Here is a 12,750-nt window from a genome sequence, read left to right on the forward strand (position 1 = left end):
TATGGGCGAAGGATCAAAAGTGCCTATATCATGTCTATCCAAAGCTTTCAAGATGGCATTTAAAGAAGTGATAGGGAGAGGACAACAAATGTGGGCTAACTTGCAAGGGATACAACGACTATGGATGATGCCTAAAAAAGATGATAGGTTTGGGCTAGGGTACAAGCCACTAAAAAAAAAAAAGAATAAAGTTCATAGAGGAAAAAAAAAAGGTTAGCTCATTTTTTGGGGTAAAAAGTAAAAATTAAAAGCCTATCTTTTCCTCTCTTTTATGAGACTTTCATCTCAGTGGGTTATATCTATCCAGATGTAGTAGTCAACATAGAAAAAGAGTTCACACAATCGTTGGAAGATATCTTTGCTGAATTTTTCATACAAATGGTGGGTGAAGAAAAGAAGAACGAAGATCCAAGCTGTCAATGGGTTTATCTTACTCCTCTTGGTGCAGAACTGAAAATTGGCATGTTGAGGAGATACCTATTGTTTTTTAATTTTCTCCAAAGTAATGTGTTGAACCAAATATAAATAAATATCTTATGTGTGTTTGTTTCCTCATTTTCAATTGAATAAATGACAAATGCAGCATATTTGTCCATTTTTTTTGCCTCTTTCATTTCAATTCCTTGCATTACTATACATCCTTCTACATTTCATCCATTTCACTTATTTTCAGGTATCTAAATAATAAATATAAAGATTATCATGACAATATTCCAAGATTTGATTTTGAAAATTATGTTTATATTTGTGAACCCGATGATGAAGATAATATGGAAGACCATGCAATATCCCTATAATTATTGAGATTAGTGGAACAAGAAGAGAAGCAAATCATGCCTCATCAAGAAGCCACTGAAGTTGTTAATTTGGAGGATGAAAAAACTAAAAAAAAGGTTAAGATTGGTATTTTAATGTCATTACCAATAAAGCAGGAGTTGATAAAGTTACTACATGAATACGTAGATGTATTTGCTTGATCGTATCAAGATATGTCAGGGTTGGATACTAAAATTATAGTGTATAAGTTACCGTTGAAGCCTAAGTACAAACCAATTAAACAGAAGCTGAGAAGGATGAAACTTGAAATGTTGTTGAAAATAAAAGAAGAAGTGAAAAAGCAATTTGATACGAGATTCTTAGAAGTGACCAAATATCTAGAATAGGTGGTAAATATAGTCCTAATACCCAAGAAAGATGGCAAAGTGAGAATATGTGTTGATTATGGGATTTAAATAGAGTAAGTCTAAAAGATAATTTTTCATTACCTTATATTGACACTTTAGTGGATAATACCACTAGGCATTCTCTGTTTTCATTCATGAATGGATTTTCAGGCTATAATCAAATTAAGATAGCACAAAAAGATAAAGAAAAGACTACTTTGTAACAGTATGGGAAACATTTTGCTATAAAGTCATGCCTTTGATTTGAAAAATTCTAGCGTAACTTATCAAAGAGTCATGGTAACTTTATTCCATGATATGATGCACAAAAAAATAGAGGTGAATGTGGATGACATGATTGCTAAATCCCGTGAAGAAGAAAATCATGTGACTAATCTCAAAAAGCTATTTAAGAGATTAAAAAAGTTTTAACTCAAGCTCAATCCAACTAAATGCATTTTTGGTGCAACCTTAAGAAAATTACTGAAATTTATTATCAGTAAAAAATGAATAGAGGTGGATCTAGATAAGATACGCGCCATCTAAGAGCTACCACCTCTGCGCACACAAAAAGAGGTAAGGGGATTTTTAAAGAGATTGAATTATATTGCTCATTTCATTTCTCAACTTATAATTAAATGTGATCCTATATTTAAGATTCTTCGAAAATAAGGGTCAAGAGAATGGGATGAAAATTGTCAAATGACGTTTAAAAAAGTTAAAGAATACTTATCAAACCCATCAGTATTAATACCACCTATCTCTGAAAGACCTCTTATCATGTATTTAATGGTGCATAAAAAATTAATGGAATATGTTTTGGGGTAACATGATGAAACAGGAAGGAAAGAACAAGCCATTTATTACCTGAGCAAAAAGTTTACTAATTATGAGTAAAAGTATTCACCATTGGAAAAGATATGTTGAGCATTAGCTTAGACGGCTCGTCGGTTCAGATAATACATGTTGTATCATACTACTTGGCTCATTGCAAAATTAGACCTAATAAAGTACATCTTTGAAAAGCCTTCATTGTCGGGAAGAATAGCAAGATGACAAGTGTTACTTTCTAAATATGACATTATATATATATATATCCTAAAAGGCAATCAAAGGAAGTGTTATTGCTAAATTTCTTGTAAAAAGCCCTCATGAAGATTATGTGCCTGTGACATTTGATTTTCCATATGAAAACTTAATGTTTGTACTGCACATAGATAAAAAAGAGCATAATGAAGGTATATGGAAGATGTATTTTGATGATGCATCAAATGTTTTGGGGCACAGTATTAGAGTAGTTTTGATATCTCTATAAGGTGATTACTACCCAATCACTATAAAACTAAATTTTGATTGCACCAATAATATGACAGAATATGAAGTATGTGTTTTGGGTTTTCAAGCTGTTTTTGAAAGAAAAGCCCATGCTTTTAAAAGTTTATGGAGACTCTACCTTCATCATATACCAATTGCGAGGAGAATGGGAAATCAGAGACTCAAAATTGATTTTATATCAAAAGTACATATCATAATTGATCAAAGAATTTAAGAATATTTAGTTTCATCATTTACCTTAAGAAAAGAATCAGATGGCTGATGCATTGACTACATTAGTAGCAATGTTCAAATTAAATGAAAATGCTAAAATCTAACCCATCAAATTGAGCCTGTGAAAGAAACCAGCTCATTGTTCAAATGTTGAGGAAGGAGTTGATGGAAGACCATGGTATTTTGACATATTACAATATGTTAAATATTAACAGTACCCACAGCATATATCAGAGAATGATAAGAGAATGTTGAGAAGGTTGGCAATGGATTTCTTTCTAGATGGAAAAATTTTATATAAGAAAAGTCGAGACTAAACACTATTAAGATATGTGAATTCTGCTGAAGCCAAAAAGTTACTAGAAGAAATTCATGAAGGTGTTTGTGAAACTCATGCAAATGGTCACATGATGACTAAGCAAATAAAGAGAGCAGGATACCATTAGTTGACAATGAAAAAAGATTACATTGACTATGCTAAAAAATGCTACAAATTTTAAATTTATGCAGACAAGATTCAAGTTCCTCCAATATCCTTATATGTTATGTCAACACCTTAGCTTTTCTCTATGTAGGGAATGGATGTGATAGGGCCCATTACACCAAAAGCCTTAAATGGACATCGATTCATTTTAGTAGTAATTAATTACTTCACAAAGTGGGTAGAGACAACTTCATATGCCAATGTGACAAGAATAGTGGTTTACAAGTTCATTAAGAAAGAGATAATATGTCAATATAGCCTTCTAGAAAGGATCATTTCGAATAATACCCTTAATTTGAATAATAAAATGATGATTAAGGTTTGTGCTCAATTTAAAATCAAATACCATAAATCAGTGCCTTATCATCCAAAGATGAATGGGGCAGTTGAAGCGACCAATAAAAACATAAAGAGAATTATTGAAAAGATGACAGATGTGCATAAAAATTAGTATAAAAAGCTACCATTTGCATTACATGCTTATCAAACTTCGATTCGTACATCTGCTGAAGCTACACCATTTTCATTGGCAAATGGAATGAAGGCAGTGTTGCCCATTGAAGTTAAAATTCCTTTATTGTGGGTTTTTATGAAAGTTGAGTTAGAAGAAGCTGAGTGGGTTCACGCTCGAAATGAACAATTGAATCTCATTGAGAAAAAGAGATTAGCTGTAATTTTTTATGACAAACTGTATCAAAGAAGAATGATGCGAGCTCATGATAAGAAAGTTCACCCACGATAATTTTAAGAGGGAGAATTAGTAGTGAAGAAGATTCTTCCTAACCAACAAGATCTTTGAAAAAAATGAACTCTTAATTGGTAAGGCCCATATATGGTGAAAAAAGTTTTTTCTGATGGGGCGCTGATCTTGGCAAGAATGGATAGAGATGATTTGCCAAATCCAGTTAATGCAGATGCAGTAAAAAATTATTATACTTAAAAAAACAAAAAAAGAAAAATGAGTTAAAAAGATATCTCAATTGAAAACCTAAAAGAGTAGCTTAGATAAAAAAAAGAGGGATAATGAATGAAGTGGCTCAATTCTCAATATATGCCAGAAAATCTCATTAGTTTTGGGCTAATTTGTCTGTTGCATTTTTGAGAAGTCAAAGGCACCAATCAAGAGTTTTTAGAAAAAAATCCATGATGAATTAGTTCATGATGAGCTGAATATTTGTTATGTGATTACTTATTGTCCTTGTTATATCTTTTTCGATAATGAATGAAATACTTATCCCTTTTATCGAAATAAAATACCTCTTTGTTTATCCTTCTTTTTGTCCCTTTCATTAAAAAAAAAATGCAATGTGTTATAACTGTTTGAAATTCAAAAGATGATGAAAGAATAACAATGACCATAAAAGGCACACATATTATTTTGAAAGAGATTTAAAATGATAAGCAAAATAGTAAGAAACGAAGGTTAATGAGAACAGTGGCCTATAAGTCATAAAGTGGTAGACATGGAATATGGGATATAAAGAGAAATATGTTTTATCTGAACTTAATCAACTGCTAGAATGCATAGGATTCAAGAGAAGAAGAAATGAAACAAACTTTGAGAAATTTTGACGATTAAAAGAAAATGACAATGAAAAAAAAAGAAAGAAGATGGTCTTTTCATTTGCATAATAAGTGCATTTGCATCATGATCATCATTTATTGCATGGCATTGCAAAAAACATGAAAATATCATTCACGCATTCATGTGACACGACAGATGTATGGGTCTAGGACAATTCAAGACCAAAAAAAAAAAAGTCAAAAGCAGAAAAGATGTAAACCCTCTGTTTAAAGAAATCTGTCGAATACCATTGCCTTTTAGATTTTTAACATTTAAAGTTCGTTGCTTCTGGTCAAAAGAGCTTTTTTAACATTTAAAGTTTGTTGCCTCTGGTGAAAGGACCTTTTTAACATTTAAAGTTTATTACCTTTGGTCAAAATAGTTTTTTTAATTTCAAAAGCCTTTGGTCAAAGGACTCTATCAAAATTAGGCATGATCTGTAAGACCAAATGGCATAATCTATAAGTCCTCTCAGATTTTTGAATTTAAAGTTTGTTGTCTCTGGTGAGATGAGCCTTTAAAATTTAAAATTTATTGCATTTGGTTAAAGGAGCTTTTATCATTTAAAATTTGTTACCTCTGGTGAGAGGAGCTTTTTAACATTTAAAGTTTGTTACCTTTGGTTAAATGAGCTTTTTGAATTTAAAGTTTGTTGCCTCTGGTGAGAGGAGCTTTTGAATTTTAAAGCTTATTGCCTTTGGTTAAATGAGCTTTTATCATTTAAAGTTTGTTGCCTCTGGTGAGAGGAACCTTTTAACATTTAAAGTTTGTTGCATTTGGTTAAAGGAGCTTTTATCATTTAAAGTTTGTTGCCTCTGGTGAGAATAGCTTTTTTAATTTAAAGTTTCATAGCCTTTGTTAAGAGAAGCCTTTCAAATTTTCTTTAAAAAAAAAACTTTATGTTCAATGTTTTATTTTTTGTATGTGTTTACTTAAACAAAATTGGTGTCTTTTTATCTTTTCTTTCTTCCTGATTCTCAGAAATAAGCAAAGAGAGGTAGCTGTAGACACCAATTTTGACTATTATATATTTTTAATTAATATTAATATTATTAAATAATTAATTAATTTTAAAAAAAAAGTCAAAACACAAATATTTTGGTTTCAACTCTGGCAACTGAAATCAAACTACCAGAGTGACATTTTCTTTTTGACACTACCTAACTTGGCAGCCTGAAATCTGGTGACCAAAAGTCACCAGATAGACACAAATTTTTTACAAAAAAAAAGATCTCAAAAAAAGATTTCAGAAGATCTGGGATCTTGAATCCCAAAAGCTCTATAAATAAAGCTAAGTTTTGCAAAAGCAGAAGGACACAGAGAACAAAGAAAGGGAGAACACATAATAAAAAAAAAAGCAAACACAAAAAAAAATTTTCTCGAGAATGAAATTCTCAATCTAGGAAGTTGTAGATTTTTTTGAAAAATCTGGGCTTGAAAAAGTGTTTTGAAAGCAAAAAGGATTATTGGGGGAATTTTTGAAAATTTAAAAAAAAAAATTTTGGGTCACCGAAAACTGAAAAAGTTTGAATTTTTCAACGACGGTTAAATTTTTTGACACCGAAATCTAGAAAAATTTAAATTTTTCGGTGATCGTTGAATTTTTCGACCACTAAAATCTAGGGATCTTTGAATTTTTCAGCACTATTAAAGTTTTCGATCATCGGTGCACGATAGCAACCGACCGAAAACTAGGCTCCACTGCGACAAGCAAAAGGGCTGGGTTTTCTAGAGAAAGAAGCTCTAGGTAGAGAAAGAAAGGGAAAATGAGAAAATAAAGAAAAAAAACCAGAAACAAGCCTTTTATAGGCCTTTTAAAATGACGTCGTTTTGGACGTCTAGACCGAACTCGACCCGCGCAGGATCCGCGTGCCGACCCAACTCGTTTAGCAGGTTTTTTTTTTCTTTTTATTTTTTATGTTATTTTTTTATGATGTTATTATTATTATTATTATTGTTATTTTATATTATTACTGGTAATAATTTTTTAGAAAAAAATAAATAAAATAAAAAATAAAACTAAAATAAAATAAAGACCTAAAAAAATATAAATAAAAAAATTTAATAATAATAATAACTATTTAAAGGAAAAAAAATTCTATTACAAGCAAAAATATTATTTAAATTTCACCAAAATGTTGGGATAATTTAAAAAAATAATTTTTGCTAAAAAATAACAAATTATAAATAAAATAAAAAATAAATTATTTAAATGAATCTTTTAAATGCAAATTGTAGAGAAAGCTAAAAGAGTTTAATTTTCTTTAATTATTGCAAGTAAAAATAATTTTTCGAATTTCACCATAGAGTTAAAATAATCCAAAATTATTTTTACTAAAACAAAGATTGATTTAAACAATAATAAAAAATAATAAAGAATGAAATTAATAATAATTGATATCTTGAATTTTTTAAAATATATATATATATATATATAAATTGAAAGAGTTTGATTTTCTTTAAACAAGAGATTACTATTTAGATTTCACCGGTGAGTCGAAATAATTTAAATTTCTTCTTATAAAAAATAATTAAAGAATAAATAATACAAAATTTTAAAATAACTATAATATTTAGATTTCACCAAAAAGTCGAAATAATTTTAAAATTTGTTCAAAATTTTGAGAACTCACCAAAAAGTCAGGATGTTCTTAAAATCTTTTTAAAAATAAATAATTAAAATATCTTATGATGAAGTTTAAGAATTTTGTGAATGGTCAATTTTCTCGAAATATTTTTTAAATAATGATTTTCTATAAATTCCAACAAAGCGTTGGAGAATTTATAAAATACGAAATAATAATAATAATAATAATAATAATGTTAATTATGAAACAGAGAAAAATATTTTAAAATAAATTTTAAGAAATTAAACTTAAATAAAAAAAGTCCCTATTATTAAAATTATAGGATTATGCATGTTTAAATGGTATCGTTCTTCGAACGGGCAACTTGAGGGTGCTAATGCTTTTCTCACTCGTAACCGTACTCCCGGACCTAATCTTGATTTTGCAGACCTAAGCTTTTTTTAGTAAGTTTTAATTAATTTTAAATTTTTTTTTACTAAAAGATGATATTTTGGGTGGCCAATCACACCCTATAAAAAAGATTGGTGGCGACTACAAAAATTTTCACTAAGTCTAGCGATCGAGTCCCTTTGGACGAAAAATCATTATGATAAAAAGATCTTATTAAAATGGCATTGAATCTTATGCCTTATGGGCCACGTTCAAAATAAGATGAGTTTCAAAATGGAAACATGCAAAAAAAAAAAAAATCCAAAAGAAGAAAAGAAAAAAAATGAAAAAGTGAAAAAATGAAACACATGCTTGGGAAGTGGAAAGGATGAATGTTCTTATGAAAAGAAAATGATCATTGGTTTAATCACCTTTAAACATATCTTTTGAGCTTGTTATCCTTTCTTTCTAAATCCTAAACCCTGGCCTACATTACGCCATTCAAAAAGTTTATTTTAGTCATTTGTGGATACTTAAGTTAGAGAGTTTATTCCTTAAAAAATCATTACTATTTGAATTTGGATGAATTTTGAGTTTTTAAATGCATGTGAAATAATCCAAATAAAAAAAAAAAGAATGAAGCTCTATGGCAAAAACTTGAAATAGGCAATCTAAAGCAAAATTAAGAGTAATTCATGCATGACACCAAGGTGAAGCAAAAAGCCTTTGAAAGAGATTAAGCTTAAATGAATTTAAGATCAGTTAAACTTTAAAGAACTGTTATGAATTTGAACCTTTTCTTTCTTTTTCAAAAATTTTAAGCTTATCATATTTAGTTTTGACATTTGTTAAAATGCCATATGTAAGAACTTAAAAAAAAGTGCCAAAATGGCAACTTTTATTTGTAAGACTAGATGAAAAGATATTTCCTTTCTCACTTAATGACCAAGTCTCTTTTGATAACTAAAATCTTGATACGCCAAACCATTTCATCATTCGGGAAAGACCAAGTTGTGATTCACCCTATTATTTCTTGGTAATAATCATTAGTTCCCAAGAGATTTGATCACATGTCTTGAAACAAAAATGAAGAATCAATTCATTTTCATTTTACAAGGGTAATAAGTTATGTGGGGTATTTTTTTATTGTCGTTCAATAGGTTTAGGATAAGAATATGAATATGAAGTTCTAATGACTTTTTTAGGGCAAGTGCTGCAGTCTTTAAAAAGTTAAAAAAAAAAAAAACACTCAATTTTGAATTGTTATATTGTGATGAATGAAAGATAGATGATTTCAAGACCAATAAGATAAGAGTGATTTTTTGGGGCATTCTTTTATTGATAGTTGCATTTGCATATTGTTTTGGACATGTATGTTCATCATGTAAAGAACATTGGAATTACAGTTTAGAGTATGGCATCTGCATATTATTTAGGACATACATTTGCATCATTTAATAAAAATTTGAATTATTGCATTTGCATCATTTAGAAAGGCATTTGCATCATTATCATGACATATACAATTCTAACTTTGGTAGGAAGAAATTGTGATTATGAACTTGTGAATCCATGAATGAGGAAAACTTAATATTTTTACTCCTTAGATGAGGAAAACATTTTCCAAGTCTTAAACTTATGAAGCTACTATTTTTAAAAGCTTTTTTTTCAAAATTTGATTTGTAAAACCTACGAACATAATCATTAAGACCTCCAAGCAAAAGATAAAAATGATTTATAAGACCTTCGACTATAATCTCAAAGGCCTTCGGGCATGATCTTTAAACCTATGATTATTATTTTCAAGATCGTTTGATCTCATAGTTCGACTTAGGCTCAAACCTAGTTATTTTTTGCCTTGGTTTAATCAAAGTCATTTAATTTTTTAACTTATGGTTCAATTCTGGTCACTTAATTTTTTACCTAGGTTCAATTCAGGTCATTTAATTTTTTGACTTATGGCTAAATCCTGATCATTTATTTCTTATCTCAATTCAATCTAAGTCATTTAATTTTTTGACTTACAATTTAGTCTTAGTCATTTATTTTTTACCTTTGTTCAATTTAGATCATTTAATTTTTTGACTTATGGTTTAGTATGGTCACTTTCACTTTTCGATCTTAGCTCAATCCGATCACTTTTATCTTTGATCTTGGCTCAATCCAGTCACATTTTTTTTTACCTTGGCTCATTCGATCACTTTCATCTTCGACCTTGTTTAAGTTCGGTCACTTTCATTTTCAACCTTAGTTCAACCTGGTTACCTTTTTTTTTTTTTTAATTTCAGCTAAGACCACGTCATTTTATTTTTTTGACTTCGACTAAGATCAAGTCATTTTTATTTTATTTTTTGACTTTGACTAAGACTAAGTCATTTTATTTTATGACTTCAGCTAAGAATAAGTCATTTCATTTTTTTACTATGGCTAAATCCAAGTTATCATATTTCAACTTTTCGCTCCTCCCAAATCATCATTTTTTTTTTCTTTACCTTTGATGTTGGCCAAATCATTTCATTTTTACCATTGGCCAGGTTCAAAAAATTTCATTTTCAAACTCGAATATAATTCATATCTATGTCTTTGTATAATTTCTGTTACACAAAAAATGTGTAAAAAGAAACAACTATAAACACCTTATTTAGTTTGGGGTCTAAGTTAATTGGACCCGATTTAACTTTAAACCCAAAGGCCCAAAATCAATTGGGCTTGGATTTCCCTGAAACCCAGTAGTTTTTTTTTTTACGACTATTTTTATTTGTTTATATATATTTTTTCTTATTTGATTTATTTATTATCTTACTTTTATTTTACTTTCTTTATATATTAATTATCTTTAATTTCAATTATCTTTTAATTTATTTGATTATTTCAAAACAAAAATAACAAAAAATGAAAAGAAAATATGATGATTGGCTTTATTTATAAGTTAAGAAATTTTGAATCGATAAATCCCCAGCTTCAAATTGAGTTTGATTCCATCTAAAATTTCCCTAACTTGCTTTATAATTATGTAGCAATTAGAGAAATCACAAAAAAAAAAAAAAGCTTAAGTCGACTTCCTTTGCCATTGCCATCACCACCATAGTTCCATCACAATCCTTACTTCCTTGGCCAGTGTTATTACCACCATAACTCTATTACTAAATTTCAACTCATCTGCCATTGCCATCACTAATTAACCAAATACAAATTCGAATATCCAGTTTTTTTATCAATTTCCAAGCATCATACTCAGATCTAAACAAAGCCCCATTTTAAGCCAAAAAAATAAAAAAAAAAATACACAAAGATTGAACAAAATATCAGACACCAAAAATAGATGAAAAACTAAACACAAAGAAATCATAGTAAGCATTAATCAGTTCCTACTCGCTTACTATCAGTTGAACCATCCATCATTTTTTAATCAATTCCCATAAACACCCATATCAAACAAGCCTAATTCCTAGCCATACCTAGAAACCAATTAGAAGCATTATACCCAATTTCTAGCCTAACCTTTACATGCACTATTCCTAATAGTAACCCATCTCACAATTGCATAATTAAGCACATTAAGGAGGAAAATTCAATGAGAATTATACAAAAGATAGTCAAAAGTGGAAATGCAATTCAACAAAGCCAATTATAGAATCAAGGGAAATACACAGAGGAGCAAGATTAAAACCACCCATCAACAATTCCCAGCAAGGAACAAATTCAAGCTGATCTTGTTTTGACTTTATTAGTCGAGCCCTTTACAACCACTAGCGAGACCCATCCTCACTATCGACTACAATAACCATAATCTATTTCCATGCAATAGGCACAATCAACAACATTACTAACAATAATACAAAATCAATAAAGAAGATTCTTTAACAAAAATGAAATTGGTAGCTTCTGGTTGTGAGACGTTGGGAATTTCGTGACGTATGAGGAAAGAAAAAAAATAGAGTTGGTGGCTGAAGGTGACAAGACAAGACTAGCAACAAGAACGATTGCAATGTTTGTGGTTAGTAGCCGCCGGTGTGGTTTTGGGAATCGAAACCTATAAACACAAAGAGCATTAAGAGAAGGACAACATATTGAAAGTTAGGGAAGATCAGATGGTGGAAAAAGGTTGAAATGGTTGTTAAAGGTCATGATTTCATTTTCAGGTTCAAGCATTGAAAGCTGATTCTAGAAAATTCGAGCCCAGATATGAGAAAAAGAAGCTAAGAGGAAACAACTATAAACATTTGGGCTCAAACGAATTTCGATCGATGACAATCGATGGTGACTGTAGTGACAGTGATGATGATGGTAGACGATCATCATTTACTGGGTTGGCTTGAATGTCCAACCAACATTCTTCTAGAGAGAAGTTGGAGAGAATATGTTAAAGAGAGACATAGTAAAATGTGAAAAATGAAAGAAGAAAAAAATTTGGTTTATATAACAGCATGAATTGCTACGTTTTAATTAAGAACAGAAGGCCCACACCTTGACCTGCATCATGGCTTGACCTGGTTTCACCTATTCGATACTTTAAGTCAAGCTACAGGTTGTTAAGCCAAGTCAAGCCAATTTTTGATGAGATAAAAGTCGAGCCAAATTTTTTGATAATTTTTTTCTTTTTTGCTATTTTGCTTATTTAATATCTTCTTGAGTTTTTTTAAATAAATAAAATGTTGAAATATTATTTTTTCTTGAGACAAAAAAATGTATAATTTCAAAAAATGAAAAAGGGGTTAAAGGAAATTTTTTTTAAAAGATAAAAAATATTTCAAAAAAATGTTTTGAAAAAAAGTTAAACTATCAAATTTTCTCAAATAAAGAAATATTTCAAAAATGTTTTGAGAAAATATTGAAATATCAATTTTTTCCAAATAAAAAAAATTTCAAAAAATGTTTTGGAGAAAAGTAAATATCAATTTTCCTTAAATAAAAAATATATATTTGAGGAAAAAGTTAAAAATATCAAATTTTTTTATACAAATCATTATTTTTTTCTAAAATAAAATTAAAAAATTCTTATCAATTTTTTTTAAAAATTAAAAAAAAAATGTT

Source organism: Durio zibethinus, chromosome 1 (genome assembly GCF_047325235.1).
Source record: "Durio zibethinus cultivar Kanyao isolate XHJ-2024 chromosome 1, ASM4732523v1, whole genome shotgun sequence".
In the NCBI taxonomy this organism is placed as follows: Eukaryota; Viridiplantae; Streptophyta; class Magnoliopsida; order Malvales; family Malvaceae; genus Durio; species Durio zibethinus.